Source organism: Rhineura floridana, chromosome 3 (genome assembly GCF_030035675.1).
Source record: "Rhineura floridana isolate rRhiFlo1 chromosome 3, rRhiFlo1.hap2, whole genome shotgun sequence".
In the NCBI taxonomy this organism is placed as follows: Eukaryota; Metazoa; Chordata; class Lepidosauria; order Squamata; family Rhineuridae; genus Rhineura; species Rhineura floridana.
The window spans coordinates 84,530,440-84,550,024 of NC_084482.1; the positions used below are offsets into that span (position 1 = coordinate 84,530,440).

General features: G+C 43.1%; 1 protein-coding gene across 1 annotated transcript in view; it reads left to right on the top strand.

Annotated features, from left to right (window-relative positions):
- WWC1 (WW and C2 domain containing 1) overlaps positions 1-19,585 on the top strand; it is a 135,312-nt gene that overhangs the window by 37,459 nt on the left and 78,268 nt on the right. The window lies entirely within an intron of this gene.

Consider the following 19,585-nt stretch of genomic DNA (forward strand, 5'->3'; position numbering starts at 1 on the left):
TCCAGGATACATGGAGGGCGGGAATGTAAACAAGAGTCCATGGCTACATTCTTGGGATTTCACTTTTGTTGAGAAAAGGAGGGAAATGAACATGATCTCTAAGTACTTAAGAGTTCTTATCAAAATAAAAGGTATTAATACATTCTTTTTTTAAAAAAACAAAAACAAAACTGGAAATATGCTGGAGCACAATCTAGATAACTCATTCATTACTATGTCAAGGGTGAATGGTTACTGCCAAGAGGCTACATTTCCATGAGAAAAAGTCCTCCTCCTGCATTTGTGAGGAAGCACTTACTTAATACGTTTTGCTTTAGAGCAGCTTGTGTTCGATAGTGGCACTTAGTGGCACTTAAGTAAGTGGCACTTAAGTAGGTAACACAGATAAGATAAAATTCACTGTGGTCACTGCTGTGAAATGTCTGGTTTGAGAATGGGGTTTCTCAAGGGAAGTGGTTTTAATGAGCGCCTCTTAATTTGAAGTGTTGAAGTATAGTAATCTGATAACATGGCAAAATATGGAAAGGGTGGTATCAGGGCAAGATCAGAATGCTAGAAAAGCAGGTATCTCCACCTTAGAGTCAGACAATTGGTACATTATACTATTGCACAATGAGTTACAACAGTTTTAAACACACTCGGCTGATTAAAGTATGTCTCTATTGTGTCAACGTGGCTTTGAATTGCATTTGAGCCATATGGGCTCAAAAGGTGGCCTTGGGCAAGACGTTGGGTTGGATCTGGCGTAGATCTTCCAGTTGAAGAAAAGACAGTAATTCGGCAGAGGATCCTTCTCAAGGAAGGGCGGTGGAAAGATAAGATTTTTGGTGAACCTCTTTCCTCTGCAGCATTTCTGCACCGTTACAAAGGGTTAGGGAAGATTTTCATGGGCATAGGAGGCTGCAGAGGAAAGGAGGAATCTGAAAAATGCTTCACTCATCCTGTGAGTGGAGTGCTGCTCACTGGACCTGTGGATCCAAGGGTTATATCCAACTAAGTTGTACTAAGAGTAGATCCATTAATTTTAATGGGCCTTAGGCTACAATCCAATACACACTTACCCGGAAGTAAGCCCATTGAACGCAATGGAGCTTACAAGACATGGATAGGATTGCAGCCTAAGTCTTATTCATTTATTTTAGTGTCTTCTCTAAGTCAGAATAACATTGGTACAACCCATTGTCTTTAGGTTTCTGTTCTCCTGCGTGTAGCACCAGAATGATGGGGATTTATCTTCTATGGTTCATTTTTAAACAGTAAAGTTATTTGTGCCCAGTGGTTTACCAACCCTACCTCTCACAATATTAATTGTGTGAGGTGGCTGTTGTTCCACTCCCCCAATAAGAGCAAAACACTTTAATATTGATATTCTAGCATAAAGACATATTAAATGTATTGTAGAAATTATTGATAATATATGTGACTGGGAAATAGAACCTATGCCATAAAACATGGTTTTGGCTTGCATGCATGCATGCATACACTTTTTGTAAATCAATAAAAATATTTGGCTCCAGTAATCTCAATTCACTATATTGGGGCTATAGTTTTTAATGTAGTGGATAACTGGCTTTCAAAGTGTTCTGATATAAATGGACCAAGCTGTATAACTCCCGGTATCATTTCAAAAACTGACAGTGAGATACCTAGCTGCTACTCTTGTCTCCTAGAAACCATCTCCTTGGGATCAATTTGGAATCCTGTATATAAGATATGCAACAGACATATACAACAGACATCCTTATAATTAGGATTATACTTTCAGATTTCTTATTTGATTTGTCAGTACAAAAGTTGGTTTTTAATGCTGTCTTATTTTTTTTTTAATCACTCTACCAAGCATTTACTTGCTCATAAAATTTTATAAATGGTTGGTTTGCTTTTTAAGTGACTTCTAAGTTTTTAATAATGGGGTGGTTTTTTCTTTTTCTTTAAATTTGTCTGTAGTGTTGTGCATAGTTTCACCAATTAGTTGCAAGGTGAAATTGGTAAAACATAGCACAGCATGAGAGAAGAAAACAATTAACGCTAATTGATGGAAAAGAGTGGGCCCACAAGTCAAACTCTATCATTGCATTGAATGTGTCATCAAGAAACACTTATAGGGAACATTTTCCATTCAGCCTTGAGACAGAAAATGTGAACCTCTTTTAATACTCCCTTTCCTTTCTACACCCGCTGTTAACCCAGTTGTTATACTAGTAACCAAATTTGTAATTAAAGAGCAAAGAGACTTGTAGCATCTAAAAACTAACACATTTGTTATGACACAGTTTCATCAATTAGTTCTCCTGGAAAGATTACGTCATATAAGATTTGCTTGTCCTTCTAACAGATTTGTTTACCCTTCAGTCCTAAAACACTCTGTTGTGTTTGATGTAATAAATTAAAATGGCTATCCCTCTGGAAGTTTGTATTTAGTTGTAGTAACTCATTGAGAAAACTTGCTGACATAAAAATAAGTGCTACAGAACAAATTTGTGCTGATTTTCCAGGGAAGGTGATTCTTTTTGAAAGAATATCATAAGAGTAATACATGACAAACTGTACCTGCTCTATATAGGCATTATGCTTATATATACAGTAATACCTCAGTTAACGAAATAGATGCACTCCTGGACCTTTAACAGAAACATTGGTACCAGAGGCAGGAATAATATGGAAAGAATAGGGATAGGTTCCTACGCCACACACAAAAAAGAGTAGTTCAATATATTTCAGCAAACTTTTTTATTCAAAACTAACAATTTATTGTTATGTGCCTTCAAGTCGATTACGACTTATGGCAACGGTATGAATCGGCAACCTCCAATAGCATCTGTTATAAACCACCCTGTTCAGATCTTGTAAGTTCAGGTGTGTGGCTTCCTTTATGGAATCAACCCATCTCTTGTTTGGTCTTCTTCTTTTTCTACCCCCTTCTGTTTTTCCCAGCATTATTGTCTTTTTCTAGTGAATCATGTCTTCTCATTATGTGTCCAAAGTATGATAACCTCAGTTGCATCATTTTAGTTTCTAGTGATAATTCTGGTTTGATTTGTTCTAACACCCATTTATCTGTCTTTTTTGCAGTCCATGGTATGCGGAAAGCTCTCCTCTGACACCACATTTCAAATGAGTTGATTATTCTTTTATACGCTTTTTTCACTGTCCAAATTTCACATCTGTACATTGAGATTGCAAATACCATGGTCTGAATGATCCCGACCTTAGTGTTCAGTGATATGCATCTCTGCATATGAGGACCTTTTCCAGTTCTCGCATAGCTGCCCTCCCCAATCCTAGCCTTCTTCTGATTTCTTGACTATGGTCTCCATTTTGGTTAATGACTGTGCCAAGGTATTGATAATCCTTGACAAGTTCACTGTCCTCGTTGTCAACTTTAAAGTTTCATAAGTTTTCTGTTCTCATTACTTTAGTCTTCTTGACATTCAGCTGTAGTCCTGCTTTTGTGCTTTCCTCTTTAACTTTCATCAGCATTCGTTTCAAATCATTACTGGTTTCTTCTAGTAGTATGGTATCTTAAATTATTAATATTTCTCCCTCCAATGTTCACACCTTCTTCATCTTGGTCCAATCCCGCTTTCCGTATGATACGTTCTGCGTATAGATTAAACAAATAGGGTGATACCTATTGGTTTCTCCATATTCTCCATATTCTGTCCTTACAGTAGCCTCTTGTCCAGAGTATAGGTTGCGCATCAAGACAATCAGATGCTGTGGCACCCCCATTTCTTTTAAAGCATTCCATAGTTTTTCATGATCTACACAAAGGCTTTGCTGTCATCTATAAAGCACAGGGTGATTTTCTTCTGAAATTCCTATTTCATTATGCAATGTATGTTTGTGATATGGTCTCTGGTGCCTCTTCCCCTTCTAAATCCAACGTGGACATCTAGCACTTCTCGCTCCATATATGGTAAGAGCCTTAGTAAGAACTAACAATAGTAAGAACTAACTTACTTAACTAACTGACTTAACTTACTAAGGTAGTAAGTTAGTTAAGTAAGAACTAACAATACACATTTCTAAAATGAAACAACCAGGTCAGGTCAGCCTTGCATACAGACCACTTGAAGGCTTCTTCCAAAATGCATCCAGGGAAACCTGCCTTGCCTTTTTTTCCAGGTAGCATTTTGTTATAGCAATCTAAAGCTTTGAGCGCAGTTCTCCTCTCCATACACTTGAGCAGGCAGGCAAGGGGCAGCCACCATCACGCCACTCTGTGCTTGATCTTTCTCTCTCTCTCTGTACCATCCTCCCCTACACTTGAGCAGATGCGTCTGCAGTAAACAATGCTTCCAGGGCACCTGAAGCACAGTTTATTGCAGAGGTGCTTGTGCCACTTGGCAAGGAGTGTCATTTCAGCCACATGTGAGATAGCTGCCTGCAGCTGCTGCTGCAATCCAGTAAACAAGGAGCCACATTCTGATTGACTTTGTTAAAAGGAGCGTCTTTCTTGGAGGATTTGTTAACTGAGGTGTTACTGTACATATATATTTAAGAGTTCAGTGGCCTTTTATACTTTAAATCAGAAGAGTGCCCGATTTAGAAAGTACATAATTAATTAATGCAAGGACCCCTTAATAGGAAAGGCATAACTACCAATATGTGTTCTGAATGTAAGAGGTTCCTCGCTGGAGCAACCCAAGACCCACTTTATTAGCATTCTTTGCAAGAATCCCAGTAGCCAGCAGAAATTAAGTTTTAGGTTTATCAGAAATTGGCCAGTAGGCCACAACTTGAGGGCAGTCTACCTTTTGCTATGGGGAGCAACGGTTCCTGCTCTTGCTTTAGGGCAAGGGTTCCATGGACCCCAGTGCTCCAGAAGCCTCATTCAGGTGGTCTGCAGCTTGTCCGCATTAAATATTCATATTGATTTTTAATTGTATTTTTATTGCTTTTATTTCTTATCGGATGCAGCTGGAAGTTTATAACACAGTCCTACATTTCAAGTTCAAACATCTGTTTCATTCCTGCTCCCATTTTCCCAGAGGTTGGGAAAGATGTGGAATACAGCTAAATGTAGTATATCACTTTGGAACGTAGTATCACTTTGACAGATTATAATTAAAATTAGTTTCTAAAGATGTAAATACTTGCTCTGCACTAACTGCTGTTTTCAGTACAATTACCCTCAAGTAATACCTTTACTTGTTTCAATGCTGAAATGCAGGTATTGCAGTGCAATATTTGTATCCCCCCTCCCCCCAAGTTCTCTTGCAAACAGGTATGGCTACGGAATGTGGGTTTGCACTTGTAGCATAGAATTTTGTCATGATATTCTGATGCTTGGTCCTGATTGAGTTTCATTCTGATCTCTTCATGCTCAAGGGTTATATTTGTGTTACTAATAATATAGAACATACAAAATGTCATGCAGGCTATTTAAGTAAAAAGCCTCATTTTGCTTTAACTGTAATGAATTTGTAGGGGACCGTGATGAAGATTGAAAAGGATATTGATGAATTGAGGGAATGTGGGTCAGGAGCTAGACAGAACTGTATGTAGCAGATAATGTCCAGATACATTCAAAAGTGAGCTTCCAAGATCCTAGTTGTCATCAGCACAAAACTGGAAAACTGGATAGCAGTACCAAAACATATTGAGTAGGTACTAGACTGAACAAGATTTTGCATATCCTTTCCTTCACAGATTGTGACGCTCAAACAGATTAAGATGGTCTGCCCCCCCTCCCGGAGACTAATGGAATCCACAGGATTCCTAAATGCCCTGGGGGAGTTCCCAGTAGATAGAGCAGGTGATCCTGTTGAAGCCCTTGTCATGCTGAGGAACAGCAAGATGCTTTGGGCTCTTGACACGGTTGCCCTTGGGTGCTCTCTCCAGCATTGTGGAGCCCGGTTTGCACCTTGGTACACTAGTGATCTAAGGGCAATGAAACAGGCTGGACGACGGCTAGAGTGCAAGTGGTGAAAGATGTACTGTGAGGCTGATCGGGCACAAGTAAAACATCACAACTGTGCCTACTGTGTAGTGGTGAGGGCAGCGAAGAAGGCCCGTTTCTCTGCCACCATCGCATCCTCAAGTAGCTGGACAGTGGAGCTTTTCCATATTGTCAGGGGTCTGTTGACATCAACTCCAGAAAATGGAGTTTTGGATCCTTCAGAGGCCCACTCTGAATTGTTTGCAAGACACTTTGAGGGTAAGGTATGCGCCTCTGTAGCAATCTTGATGCCCCATCCACATCTACTGTAGTCCCCAATGAGGTGTCCAGTGCAATGTCTGCTGAAACTTCTTGGGATTAGTTTCAGTTGATGCAGCCTGATGACATAGACAAGATGCTTGCAACGGTGAGGCCAGCAATGTGTCCTCTTGACCCTTGCCCTTCTTGGCTTATTAAAGCTTGCTGAGGCAGTTTGCTCGAGTGGATCCAGGGTGTGGTCAATGTGTCATTGCAGGAGGGAGTGGTTCCAGCTGCTCTGAAAGAGACAGTGATCCGGCCACTCCTGAAAAAGCATACCCTGGACCCATTGGTTTGAGACAACTACTGCCCAGTCGCAAATGCCTCCTTGTTAGGGAAGGTGAGCGTTGTGATGCAGAGGGTTGAGAGGGTTGTGATGCAGCAATTGCAAGTACTCTTGAGTGAAACAGATTATCTTAACCCATTCTAGTCTGGGTTCAGGACTGGTTATGGGACTGAATTGACCTTGGTCGCCTTTGTCCCCCATGCTGTTTAACATCTATATGAAACCCATGGGAGTGGCCATCAGGAGATTTGGGGTGAGGTGTCAGCAGTACGCTGATGATACCTAGCTCTATTTCTCTGTAACATCTGAATCGGGAGAGGCTGTGCAAGTTGTGGACCCCGCTGCTTGGATTTGGTGGTGGGCTGGATGAGGGCTAATAAACTGGGTGTGAAACCAAGCAAGATGGAGACGCTGTGGGTTGGTGGTTGCCAGGTTTGGATAATTGGTCAGTTGCCTGCTTTGGATGGGATCGTATTCCCTCTGAAAGAGCAGGTCCATAGGCTGGGGGGATCGTATTCCCTCTGAAAGAGCAGGTCCATAGGCTGGGGGTGCTCCTGCATCCATCTTTGTCACTTGAGGCCCAGGTGACCTCAGTGGCTGAGGCTGTTTCTGGATTGGGATAGCCTGACCACTGTTGTCCATGCACTAGTAACCTCCAGGCTGGATTACTGTAATGCACTGAATGTGGGGCAGCCCTTGAGTTTGGTCTGGAAGGTGCAGCTGGTGCAAAATGTGGAGGCGAGACTGCTCACTGGGGCAGGGTATTGCCAACATGTTACCCCGCTGCTGAAAGAATGGCACTGGCTTCATATTACCTACGGGCCTAAGTTCAAGGTTCTAGTTTTGGTATACAAAGCCCTATACAGATTGGGACCAAGATACCTGAAAGACCGTCTCATCCCTTCTATACCCAGCAGATCACTATGCTCTGCAGGTGAGGGCCTCCTGCAGATACCATCTTGTCAGGAGGTCCGTTCCTCATAACATAGGAATTCCCTCCCCTTAAATATTAGACAGGCACCATCTCTTTTAACTTTTCAGTGTCTACTGAAGACCTTCCTCTTTCAACAAGCCTTTTAAGCGGAGACCTTATTCCAGTCTGTGTCTGTGTTGGAATTGCTTTTTAAGATGCTTTTAAAGCTTTCTTAAAGATGTTTTTAAAGCTTTTAAAAAATGTTTTAAAATATGTTTTGTTTTAATATGTTTTTAAGCATGTTTTTGTTTTAATATATATCAATATATTTTAAAGTCTTTTTTAATGGTGGTTTGAAATGTTTTTAGTGCTTTTGTTTGCTGCCCTGAGCTCCTGCTGGGAGCAAGGGTGGGATATAAATTTAATAAATAAACAAATAAATTTCACAGTTCCCTGAAACTGTTAAGTAGATTACTGGGGGATCAGCAAGACTATGCTTAGCTTTTGGAAATTGAACATGGTAAAACCCCATGTGTTTGGTTCTAGCTAACATCTCAAACTGGTTACTACTGTATATAGTGCGCAAAATTATGTCAATATAACTTCATGAGTTGCCCTTAAATTCTTAAATTGTCCATAATTCAGCTAGTTGCTGCTTAAAGAAGGTTAGTGTGTGTGTGTGGGGGGCACTGAGAGATGTTTTCAAGCATACCAGCAGTTTCAAAATAGTTTTCGTTTGGAAAAAGTCCAGTAACCAAATTTTCTTTGGAAGAGTATATGGCTGGCAAGCTATTCTGTTCCATTTCAACAGCTTACAAGACTGGAACCATCCAATCTAGTAAAGTGAATACTAGGTTTTTATGCTGATATAAATGAGCTGCAAGCACTGAATACTCCAGCAAGTTCTCGATCAAGTATGCATTTGGGTTTGTCATGTTACTATGGTTTCCTCTGTACAAGTGTATAGTTTGTTCTTACTGAAATGCACATAATGTACCTGCATAACATACCCAGCCAACTTGATATAAATATTATTAGGGAGGAAAAAGCTTAACTGAAATGACCCAAGTTGACTCAACAATCAAACAAATTGTGTCCTTGACTTTTTCGTAGAATCATAAGATTTGGTAGGAGTTGTAGAGGTCATTTAGTCCAACACCCTGCGCAGTGCAAGATCTCCAGTGCAGGATGCAACTACACAATCCCTGACAGATATCTGTCTGTCTCTTTTTAGTATTTATAGCAAAAGAGAGCCCATTACCTCCTGAGGCAGTCTATTCCACTTTTGAAGAGCTCAAAGTTTCTCCCAATGTTTAGATGAAATCTGTATCCTTGCAATTCCCACCAATTGGTTCTAATCCTGCCCTCTGGGACAACAGAGAACAAGCCTCCTCTGACTTCTGCATGATAGCCATTCAGATATTTGAAGACTGTTATTCTGTCTCCCCATAATTTATTCTTCTCCAAACTAGTGTCACCAGTGCAACTTGGATGGCATAGAATGGAGTGGAACTACCACAGCTTATGATCTGGATACTCTGTAGCTGTTAATGCAGCCTGTGATTGGTTTATTTATTTATTTTAGCAGCTGCATTGCACATTGGCTCATGTTTGGCATGTGATCAATTAAGACACCTATATCCTTTTCACATATTCTGTTGTCAGGTCTCCCCCACCCTATATTTGTGCCTTTTTTTGTTGTACCTAAGCATCTTGTTGGGTTTGGCCCGCTGTTCCAGCCTGTCAAGTTTATTTTAAATCTTGATTATGGCTTTTGTGATGATGGCTCCTCTTCCCAGCTTCATGGCATCTGCAGATTTGATAAGCATCCCCTTTCTGCCCTCATCCAAGTCATTTATGAAAATTGAACAGCACAGGGCCAAGGTCAAAGCCCTTTGACATGTCAATCGAGACTTCTCTCCAGGCTGATGCCGAGTCATTTTTGAACAGTTATTGGGTGTGGCTGTTCAATCAAGGTAGATCCACCTAGTAATAGTATCACCCAGACCACATTTTATCTTTTATTAACTAGGATATCAAGGAAAACTTTGTCAAATGTTTTGCTGAACTCAATCTAGTTATGTCCATAGGATTCCTATGATCTACCAAGCTAATAACTCTTATCTTTTTGAGATAAGGTTGGTCTGTCATGGCTTAATCTTGATAAACTCATGCTGGCTTTTAGTAATCAATGCATTATTTTCCAGATGATTACAGACTCACCACTTTAAAGTCTGTTCTAGAATTTTGCCTGGTATTGACACTTCCCTCCCTCCTTCCCCCGTGTGTGCCCTGCTCCATCCCCAAGTCTCCTCCAGAGGCTTGGGGAAACTCCCAGAACAAAATTAGTTGGAGGAAGAGAGGGGGAGAACATTCCATTGCTCAAGCATAGATCCTTTCACTTGTAGAACATCAGCCTTAGTGCTACATTGACTACCACCCTTATTGGAAAAGGCTTTATCCTACCATAACCCATATTAGTTTTTAATATTCTTAAAAAGCAATCTGAAATCATCCTAAAAGATATTTCCAGTCATTTTGGTTGACAGCATAGTGGCCACATGAGCTAAAGCTCTACTACTGGTAACAGAAACTTTAATGACAGTTTTGCATTATTATTATTATATAGGATCCCTGCTGATTGTGACATTCCCCCCACATAAGTGAGTTCCCTTGATTTATGCTTTTTGAGAGAATTTTTAAAAATCCATTTCTGTGGCCATAGCCACCTTCAGCATGATTTGTATGTCCCCTGAATAGCTGTCAGTCATGTGTTGAAAATGCTGAGCTATTTAGACTGGTTTGGTATAAGGCTGCTTCTTTTGTTCTTAAAATTAGAGTTACCTTGAGAATAATGTAAAATGCATAAGATTTTAAAAATATTATTAGGCTTGAGTACCTTTGTCATCTTCAAATGTAACTATCTGTATTTTTATTACTTTGATGCTGGACAGGGGTTTAGGATTTTGTCAGTGTTTTATTTCCTCTGTCCTTTTCTCCTCCTCCTCCTCCTCCTCCTCCCCCTCAAGTGTCTGCCATATGGCTCCTTAGTGCTGGTGGGCCAAATAACTCAAAGATTTTAACTACTATTGCTAAACATGACTATAAGTGTACTTGAGGAGCGTTTCTTTCTTTCTTGTGCGCATCATAGAACTGGTGGATAAAAGGGACTTAGTGGCCTTTTTATCTGTGGTTGTGTGAGAGAGCTCCTTATCTCTAAAAGATCCTGAACTACAGTTATGTAGTGGTGGTGCCCTGGTTATGAAATCCATAAAGAGGTCTGCCTGGTGTCTACATTACAATTTTGTCGGCACCTTTTACTTGCTCAGGCATTTTAATATGTGCGCCTGAAAAGCTGCCATCCCTAACCTCCTTCAGATGTGTTAGACTCCCATCAGCCCCAGCCAGCACGGCTGGTTGATGATGGAAGCTGAAGTCGAAAACATCTGGTGAGCTCCAGGTTATTGAATACAGGTATAAAGCATAAGGCCTTAGCCTGCTGCATGTTTTTAGCTGCTGCCTCATATTATGGTTAATGATAAGATATTGTATTTTGTAGTGTTTTCTGATATAAATAATTATTGTTGTTCTTGGCCTTGAAATCCATTAGATTGCTTTTATTTATTAATAGATTCAGGTCCTTGTGCCCCTTCCTCCATGGAGTTGATGGGCAGAATAAGTTGGCGGTCACAATAGCTATCCTGCTGTGGTGATGCTCACACTATTAAGCTTACCCCTCAGACACTATTCCCCCCCTGCCCCAAGTTCTACAGAGGCAATAAGTAAACTTAAAGGACCCAGTGAAAGCAGCCAGTAGCATTGCCAATATTTATTAATTAAATGTCTTATTTGCCTTTCACCATAAGGTCTCAGAGCAGATTAAAACAATTTATAAATAAAATATTAAAATCAATGTTAAAATAAGTAACAGTCAAGAGAACAGAGTGGGTCCTATAAATGTATATCTTGGGTGTTAACGGGAAAAACCAGGGTGAGGAGGTGAAGAGTCAGTGAATGAGTTCAGCAGCAATATCCTCCCAAGTAAAGAAACAGGTACAGAAAGAGGGGTGTGTAGGCGAGTGTGCATGTGAAGAAGCTGGAGGAGGGGAAGGGATTAGCTTGATTCTGCCCAATCTGAAGTATCTGCATTCAGTTTAGCACATCCCTCCTAGCCTAAAACATTAGTTTTGGACTTGAATTGACCCTCGTCCCAAACATAGTTCAGGGCTTTTAATGATTGGGGGAGGGCGAGGAACCAGGCTATCTGAAATCCAAGATTGTTTTTAAAAGCTTTTCAGACACATCCTTGGTTGTAATATGATTTTTCTAAAGCTGTTGCAAATTTATTCCAACTACTCAATGCCCACGAGTGATCAGTGCAATCGAGTAACAAGATGAAACAGAAGAGGCATACAATACAGGCAATTGGTCAAATTCAGTCTTCCAACAGACAATGAAATATATAATCAATTCTTTTCCAGCTGATATTTGTGTGTGGGCAAATACCCTTTGATAGTAATGATAGTTTGTTGGCACTCATTTCTTGTGATTAAAATATGTGTTCACTATTTTATCTGTAATATACTAGTTTACTGCATGATACTGTCAACCATTGTCTCACTGTTTAGCATATCTTGCAGGGTTGTTGTGAAGATAGAATTGGGGAAAGGGAGAACTATGTATGCTGCCTTGAGCGCCTTCAAAGAAGGGCAGGATTAAACTATAATATGTATAATGTAATGTTGCCATTGACTAATTTAACAGAGACTCTTATCACTGGATTAACTGGAATTTTGAAGTCTATTAGATTGGTGTAGCTAAACCAGCCCCCCAATCTTATTTTGTTGGTTTTATTTGGGTTTTTTTAAATTTTTTTTGTTGTTTTGCTATTATTAAAGTTATATAGCAACACTGAGATGAATTTGTTTGGTATAAACATCTGCATTTTCTCTCATGACAAGCTTATTTTTATGTATTAAAGATTAATTTGTTTACATTTTCTTGTGTTTTGTGTGCTAATCTTGGCATTGAGTTGTGGTGACTTAGATGCGCTGCTCTGGCAAAACAGCTTCTAAGCATCCCCCATTTAGTAATCAGTCCCAGTGCTTATTAAAGATGGTTAATACCTAACAGAGAAAGTGGGTACGCAAAGTTATGGGATGGAATTGGTTGAACATTAAATCTTGTGATCATAGTTTTTTTGTGGCATGCAAAGTAGTCCGTAGTCACAGCATGAGTTTATTGTGACTCATAGGATATTATGGTATACAGGCGTAGTGCTAGTGCTTCCTTTACAGTAAGGAAAACTGTTTTGAATAAGTTCTTGGGTATGGGAGATACAAGTTCTTTCTTTTCCAGCCAAGAACACCTCTAGAATGGCCTCAGGGAGGAGATCACAAGCATTCGCTTCCATTCTCAACTTGCAAGGCTTACTTGTTATGTCTGAACCTGGACAAATTGTGGTTAGCCTTTAAGTAAAATTTAGAGAAACAAGCTGACTTCATACTGTGGTTTACAGTCCTAGGTGGTTTTCCTAAACTATAGTTAATGCTAACCACAGTTCTCAATTGGCTTGACTAGTATGTATCTGAATACTGTTTTTTCTTCCCCCCTCCCCCCTTGGCCATGCCACTTCCCTTCTCACCCTATTACACATGTGCACAGAGTGACATCTGCATTTGAATAAAGGGTACTGGTAGAGCAATCCTAACTACTCAGAAGTAAGCCCTACTGAATTCAAGTAAGGTTAAGATTGCCTTGGAAACCTCTCTCTGAACCCTCCCCAAACCACACATTTCTATAAATTGGGGTGGGGGGATCTTAGTTCTTCCCTTGTTGCAAAAGCAGAGAAGATCCAAAGAGAGGAGGGAAGGTCGCTTGCTTGCTCTACGAGACAGACACGTCTTTGTGTGTCCCACCGGCTCTGGAATAACCTGAGACTTTATTTCAAGCCGTGACATAAAAGCTGAAGGGGAAAGAGGAATTTGCCTGCCACTCAGGTCTCACCCACCTGCCTCTTTCCCACATCTGGATGACTTTTCTCCTCTTGCAACAACAGCTCTCTGATGTCCAAGGTAACACAAGCTTTTATAAAGGAGTTGGGGGGATGGGACGGACAATATTAGAATTGGAATGGAGATTGGAATCTGTCTAGTCCAAAATTGTCACAGACCACTGTTAATGTCACAGATCAGGTAGTAAGAAAGAGTGCATAACCATGGGTAAGTTTTATCTGGAAAATAAGCACTGAATTAGCATTATGAAAAATCAAAATGGATTTTCTCCATAGGACCCCAAACAGGGAAACTAACGGAAGAATTACGGAAACCACTACAATGTCGCCTGAAAGCACTTTGGAAAACAAAAACAAGAAAAAAGGGGAAGAAAGATGACTAAACCACTGTCTGATTGCACTCCAAATCTACATGACTGTGTTAAGGCCCTGGCCTGTTGTCCCAGTTGGTTACATAGGTCATATTGGTATATAAACTTCACTGGTTCAGCAGCTATGCATTAATTACTTCTCACTGAGTTTGTACCAAGGAAATACGAATAAAACTTTTCATTTAGATGCATGTTGTTGTGAGTGAAAGAGAAGGAATTGGAGAGCATGAATTCATATTTGGGTCCTAGCATTATGTTATATTTTATAAATGTATTTTATGCCTGACTCTATGCAGATTTATTCAAATTTAAACAGTTCTATAAGCTGCTCCCTGGGAGCTATTGTCTCTGTTAAACCTGAGGATGTTTCGCAATGAATTGTATTAAGCACAAATCTGTGCGAGTCTTACTCAGAATCTCGCACCTATGTCACTATGATAATGGGATTTTCTGTGTTTAGCTGTAGATACCCTGTGGGTTAATAAGCTGTGAATACTTAAGCAGTACAGGAATACCCCACTATACGGACCTTCACTTAACGTACACTCGCTTTTACGGACATACTCCATACTCCACCATGCCCCTTTTTACATACGCTTGCTTCACACTTACAGATGCTTAACAGTGCTTGGGGGTGGAAATAGACACGATTGCGCCACCGCAAGTCAGCTGGGAGGCACGATCGCGATCAGCTGAGAGGCACGGCAGCACAGCAGCAGAGGCTTTAGCGCAGGGCTTTGAGGCTCCGCATGAAGGAGAGGTAAAAAAAGTTTTAAAAGGTAGTGCTTCACTTTAAGGACATTTTCGGTTTACGTACTCACTCTGGTCCCATTGAGTACGTGGATACGAGGTATTTTCCATAGGAAGTGGGCCATCACTGTGGGAAATAGTTCCACCTATCGTGCGAAGGCAAGAATGTTTTTGAAGTCAAGACTAGGGACGTCATGCCCCTCCCACTCTCCAGTTCATTCTTGCCTTCGTACGAACAAGATTGGAATTTCACGTAGCATTTAGCTAAGTCTCGTATTTGTTTCTCTTTTTCTCTTCAAAACCTTTTTTCTGTTTTTTGTGTCTAGCCTACTGAGGATCCCCTCAGAGACCGCGGCTGCGGCTCTCTTCCCCCTTTCCTCAGGGCTATTTAATTTCTTTTATTCCCTTGATTGGGGTGCTCCCTCTGAGACCGCGGCTGCGGCTCTCTTTATTTTTGCAGTTTCAAGCCCCCTCCCCCCCCCGTAGCCAGGGGGCTCCCTCGGTGACCGCGGCTGCGGTTCTTTTTTTTTTTTAAGATCGCTTTTGATCGCTTGTGAGGGAAGGGGAATCCCTCTCCCTCCCCCCCCGATCGTTGCCGCGGCTGCGGCTGATCCGATCTCTGCGGGAGCTTGCAGCTGCGGCTCCCGCCGTTACTACCTTACCGCAGATCGCCCTCGCTACGTGGCTTAAATCCCACTGCGAAGGGCTTTACAGACCGCGACGGCGGCTCTCTCTGCGGCGGCTGCCGTGTGTTCCTCTACCTGCTCTTCCAGAGTTTTTTCTAACCGCTACTGCGGCTTTCGGCGAGTCCGTGCTGGCCAGCCCTTCCCCCAGTTCGCTTGCGACGGCCGCCATTGCTCCTTCTCCCTCAGCCCCGTTTTGATCGTTTTTTCCCGCCCGTTTTTTTTTTTTTTCCGGGCGCCATTTTTTGAAATTCAAAATTCCCGCCTTTTTTGTTCCCATCTATTTAGCTTCGGATACCTCCCCTGCAGGCTATCTATCTGTATGTTTGTGTATATGTGCTGCTGACAAACTTACACAAGGCTGATTTACACACATTTTTACTGTGGCTGTAATCATAGTGGCTGAATTGTATTATTAAGGCTGGAGCTCCAATCCTAGTGGGCTGGATTGTATTATCAAGGCTGGAGCTTTAATCCTAGTGGCTGGATTACATTATCAAGGCTGGAGTTTTAATCCTAGTGGCTGGATTACATTATCAAGGCTGGAGCTTTAATCCTAGTGGCTGGATTACATTATCAAGGCTGGAACTTTAATATCAGTGGCTGACTTGTATTAAATCTGATTTACATTACATATCCTGCCCCCTATGGGGCCGTGAACAAGCCAAAAACCCAGCCCACAGCACTAATCTGAGTGTGCCAACTCTAAAACAGCCTATATTATATTAATGCGGATACCTCTGTGCATTCTGCCCCCTCTGTGGCAGTGCATTCGCCATCTGCCAGTGTATCCTACCCCCTCCGTGGTAGTACGCTGTGCCAGTTCGGGTCTTTACATTCTGCCCCCTCCGTGGCAGTGTACTGCACCCAGGTTCATATAAGATGGCAGAACAGCCAGGCATGTCACCATCAACACACATGGTGCCAGATCAGCCAGACATGCCACAATCAGCCAAGCCACAACATACTAACACGTCTAAGACCAGACATGCCAAAGCACTGGCTAAGACAAAACATCTTTCCAGCCATAGTAAACCAAAGCGTCCTCGTTATGTCTCTGTGCCAACCACCACCACAGCACAGACACACATAAGTGATATTTTCCATTCTCCTGCTACTGCCTCTGACGAGGAAGAGTTTGTTGGCTTTCCCCCTCACGGTTCGCCTAACGAACCTACCTCTGGCTTACCGCCTCAGACATCTGTTCCAACAGCCCACCAGGCACATACATCTCACACATCTGGTCTGCAGCTGTCTCCTGATTTCCTCTCCCAACTCCAAGCCATGCTGGCTTATTTCACACAAATGCAGTCACTACCACAGGTTCCTGCCATACCCCCACTCAACATGGACCAACGCGCGTTCCATGCTGCTCATCCTTCCTGCTCGCCAGATCCCTTCGATGTAGCCAGAGGCAGATGTACGGACGAAGCCTCGTATGCGGAGGAGTTAACTTTCACTGACCATGTTGAAGGAGACGACTGGAGCGACTATTCAGATCATGAGGAGGATACATCGTATCGCTTGTTCAATACCTCAGATTACCAACCGCTCGCACGTAGGGTACTTCATACCCTTGGTCTCCAGACTGCGCCCTCAACTTCGTCCGCTCCAACTCTCAAAGGGGCCAAGGTCCTCAAATCCCCTGCACCTACTGAACACTACATCCCGGTGCCGGACCCAATTGCCAAATTAGCTTCCGATGAATGGGCCCACCCGCTCAAAGCTCGACGCTTCAAGAACATGGCTGACAGACTTTACGCCCTAGCCCCAGACTTCGCCACCAAGTTAGAGGTCCCTGGCATAGATGAACCGATCGCTCGCCTCGTTTCACGATCTATCTTGCCCAGGGAAGGGGAATCCCACCTAAAAGATACTACTGAACGTCGAATAGACTTCGCCCTCCGCAAGAACCACGAGGCCACTGCCCTAGCCATGCGTGCCTCCGCCTCAGCCTCCATCTTCTCCAGAGCATCTATGATGTGGCTGGATGACCTTCTAGAGGATGATAACCCTGATCCTGTCGCCTTCAAAAGAGCACTATTGAAATTACGTAAGACAGCAGCTTTTGTGGCCGATGCCACTTTGGATGCCACCCAATTAGGGGCACGAGCCATGACGACTCAAATAGTCGCTCGTCGTACCCTCTGGCTTCGCCACTGGCAAGCTGATTCAGCGGCCAGATTGAACCTGTCCAAGGCCCCTTACTCCGGATCTCTACTCTTCGGCGAGGAAGCTCTAAAGGCAGTTCTGGTTGATCCAAAAGACGCCCATAAACCGGTTCTAGCCACAGTCAAGAACATCGACCACAGGCCCTTCAGGCGATTTCCCTCCTTTCGTTCTAACCAGCCTTTTCGAGGAACGCGGCCGCGATTTCAGACCCTATGATTCCAACGCATTCAGGGTTTCCTGGAACCGACGCTTCCAGGGCAGAGGTCAGTACCAAGGGCGCAGGGGCAACTCATCGTCCTCATATAGGGGAGGTCCTCGCCTACACAAGTAGTATTAACGCCATCCCCATAGGTGGCAGATTACTTAATTTTGGAGATCGATGGCTGCGCCTTACTAAGGTCTCCTGGATCAGGGACCTCTTCACTTATGGCTATACCATAGAGTTCTGGGCAACCCCATCAGACAGATTCCACCCGTCTCCTTGCCCAAGGGCACCAGCCAGGCACAACATCATGCAGACAGCTATACATCACCTCTTGCACATAGCGGCAATAGAGCCAGTTCCCACAACTGAGAGATCGGAAGGGGTGTACTCCCTCCTATTTGCTGTGCCAAAACGAGATTTATCTTGGAGGGCGGTATTGGATCTCAAGTTTGTCAACCGTTTTGTAACATACCGCAAGTTTAAAATGGAATCTCTCCATTCCATTACTGAGAGTCTGCATGAAGGAGACTTCCTGGCTTCTATCGACCTTAAGGAAGCGTATCTCCATGTACCCACTTGCATAGCCCACAGAAAGTTTCTTCGGTTTGCTTTTGGCCACCAACATTTTCAATATAGAGCGATGCCTTTTGGCCTCTCCTCTGCTCCAAGAGTATTTTCCAAGGTGCTACTCATCCTAGTGGCTTACCTTCGGACCCAAGGGGTTCATATCTACCCATATTTGGATGATCTGCTCATACGGGCCAAATCTGAAGAGCTGGCTCATCATCATTTAATGATCACCCTCAATGTTTTGCAGACCTACGGCTGGCTTGTCAACTTCGACAAAAGCCATCTCCAGCCAACCCAACGCCTACTACATCTTGGGGCAATGTTGGACACCCTGCAGGCAATGGTCTTCCTGGCTCCAGATCGCATCACTGCCATCACAAGCATCGCAAGGTCCCTGATGCAACAAACATCCGCAGACGTCATGCTTCTCGCCAGAGCGCTCGGGATGTTTATCTCCACAATCCACATTGTGCCCTGGGCTCGGGCTCACACTTGGCCCCTTCAGTGGACTCTGTTGCCTTTTCAAAAAGACATTGCCAGCTCCAACCATCGCAAAGTTCGTTTGAGCCCCGCTCTGTGCCTCTCCTTCCGCTGGTGGACCAAGGTTCAACACCTCTCCAAGGGCATGTCGTTCAGAGGACCCCGTAGAACCATCGTGACCACAGACGCCAGCCTCATAGGTTGGGGAGCCCACTGCAACTCCCAGTACGTTCAAGGGGTTTGGCCCAACGCAGAGCAATCTCGAAGCATCAACTGGCTGGAACTAAAGGCTGTCCACTTGGCTCTATGTCATTTTCAATCTCTGTTCCCTTTGCATCATGTGCTCATTCGAACAGACAACACGTGTGTAAAATCACATTTGAACAGACAGGGGGGCACCAGGTCTCGTCCTCTGTAGGACTTAGCCTCCCTCATCTTTGTCTGGGCAGAACAACATCTACAATCCCTGAAAGCAGAGCACCTCAGAGGGATTTGGAATGTGACAGCAGACTGGCTCAGCAGACAACAGGTCTTCCCAGGAGAATGGAAACTTCATCCAGCCATTGTCCATCGTCTCCAGTGTCGGTTCGGTGCCCTCTCAGTCGACCTGTTTGCTTCCAGTCACAATTGCCAGCTTCCAAGGTACTTTGCTCGATACCTGGACTCAACAGCAGAAGCAGTGGATGCTCTGACAACACTGTGGCCAGACGGTCTATTGTACGCCTTTCCTCCCATACCATTGTTAGCCAAAACCTTGAGGAAGGCACGAACCGAAAGGGCACAGCTGGTTCTGATAGCACCATTTTGGCCACGCCGACCGTGGTTCTCAGATCTTCTGGCAGTGTCAATGATGGATCCTTGGACACTTCCAGTAACGCCAGACCTCCTATCCCAGGGCCCAGTACTGCACCAGGACCCTACTTGGCTCAATCTAACAGCG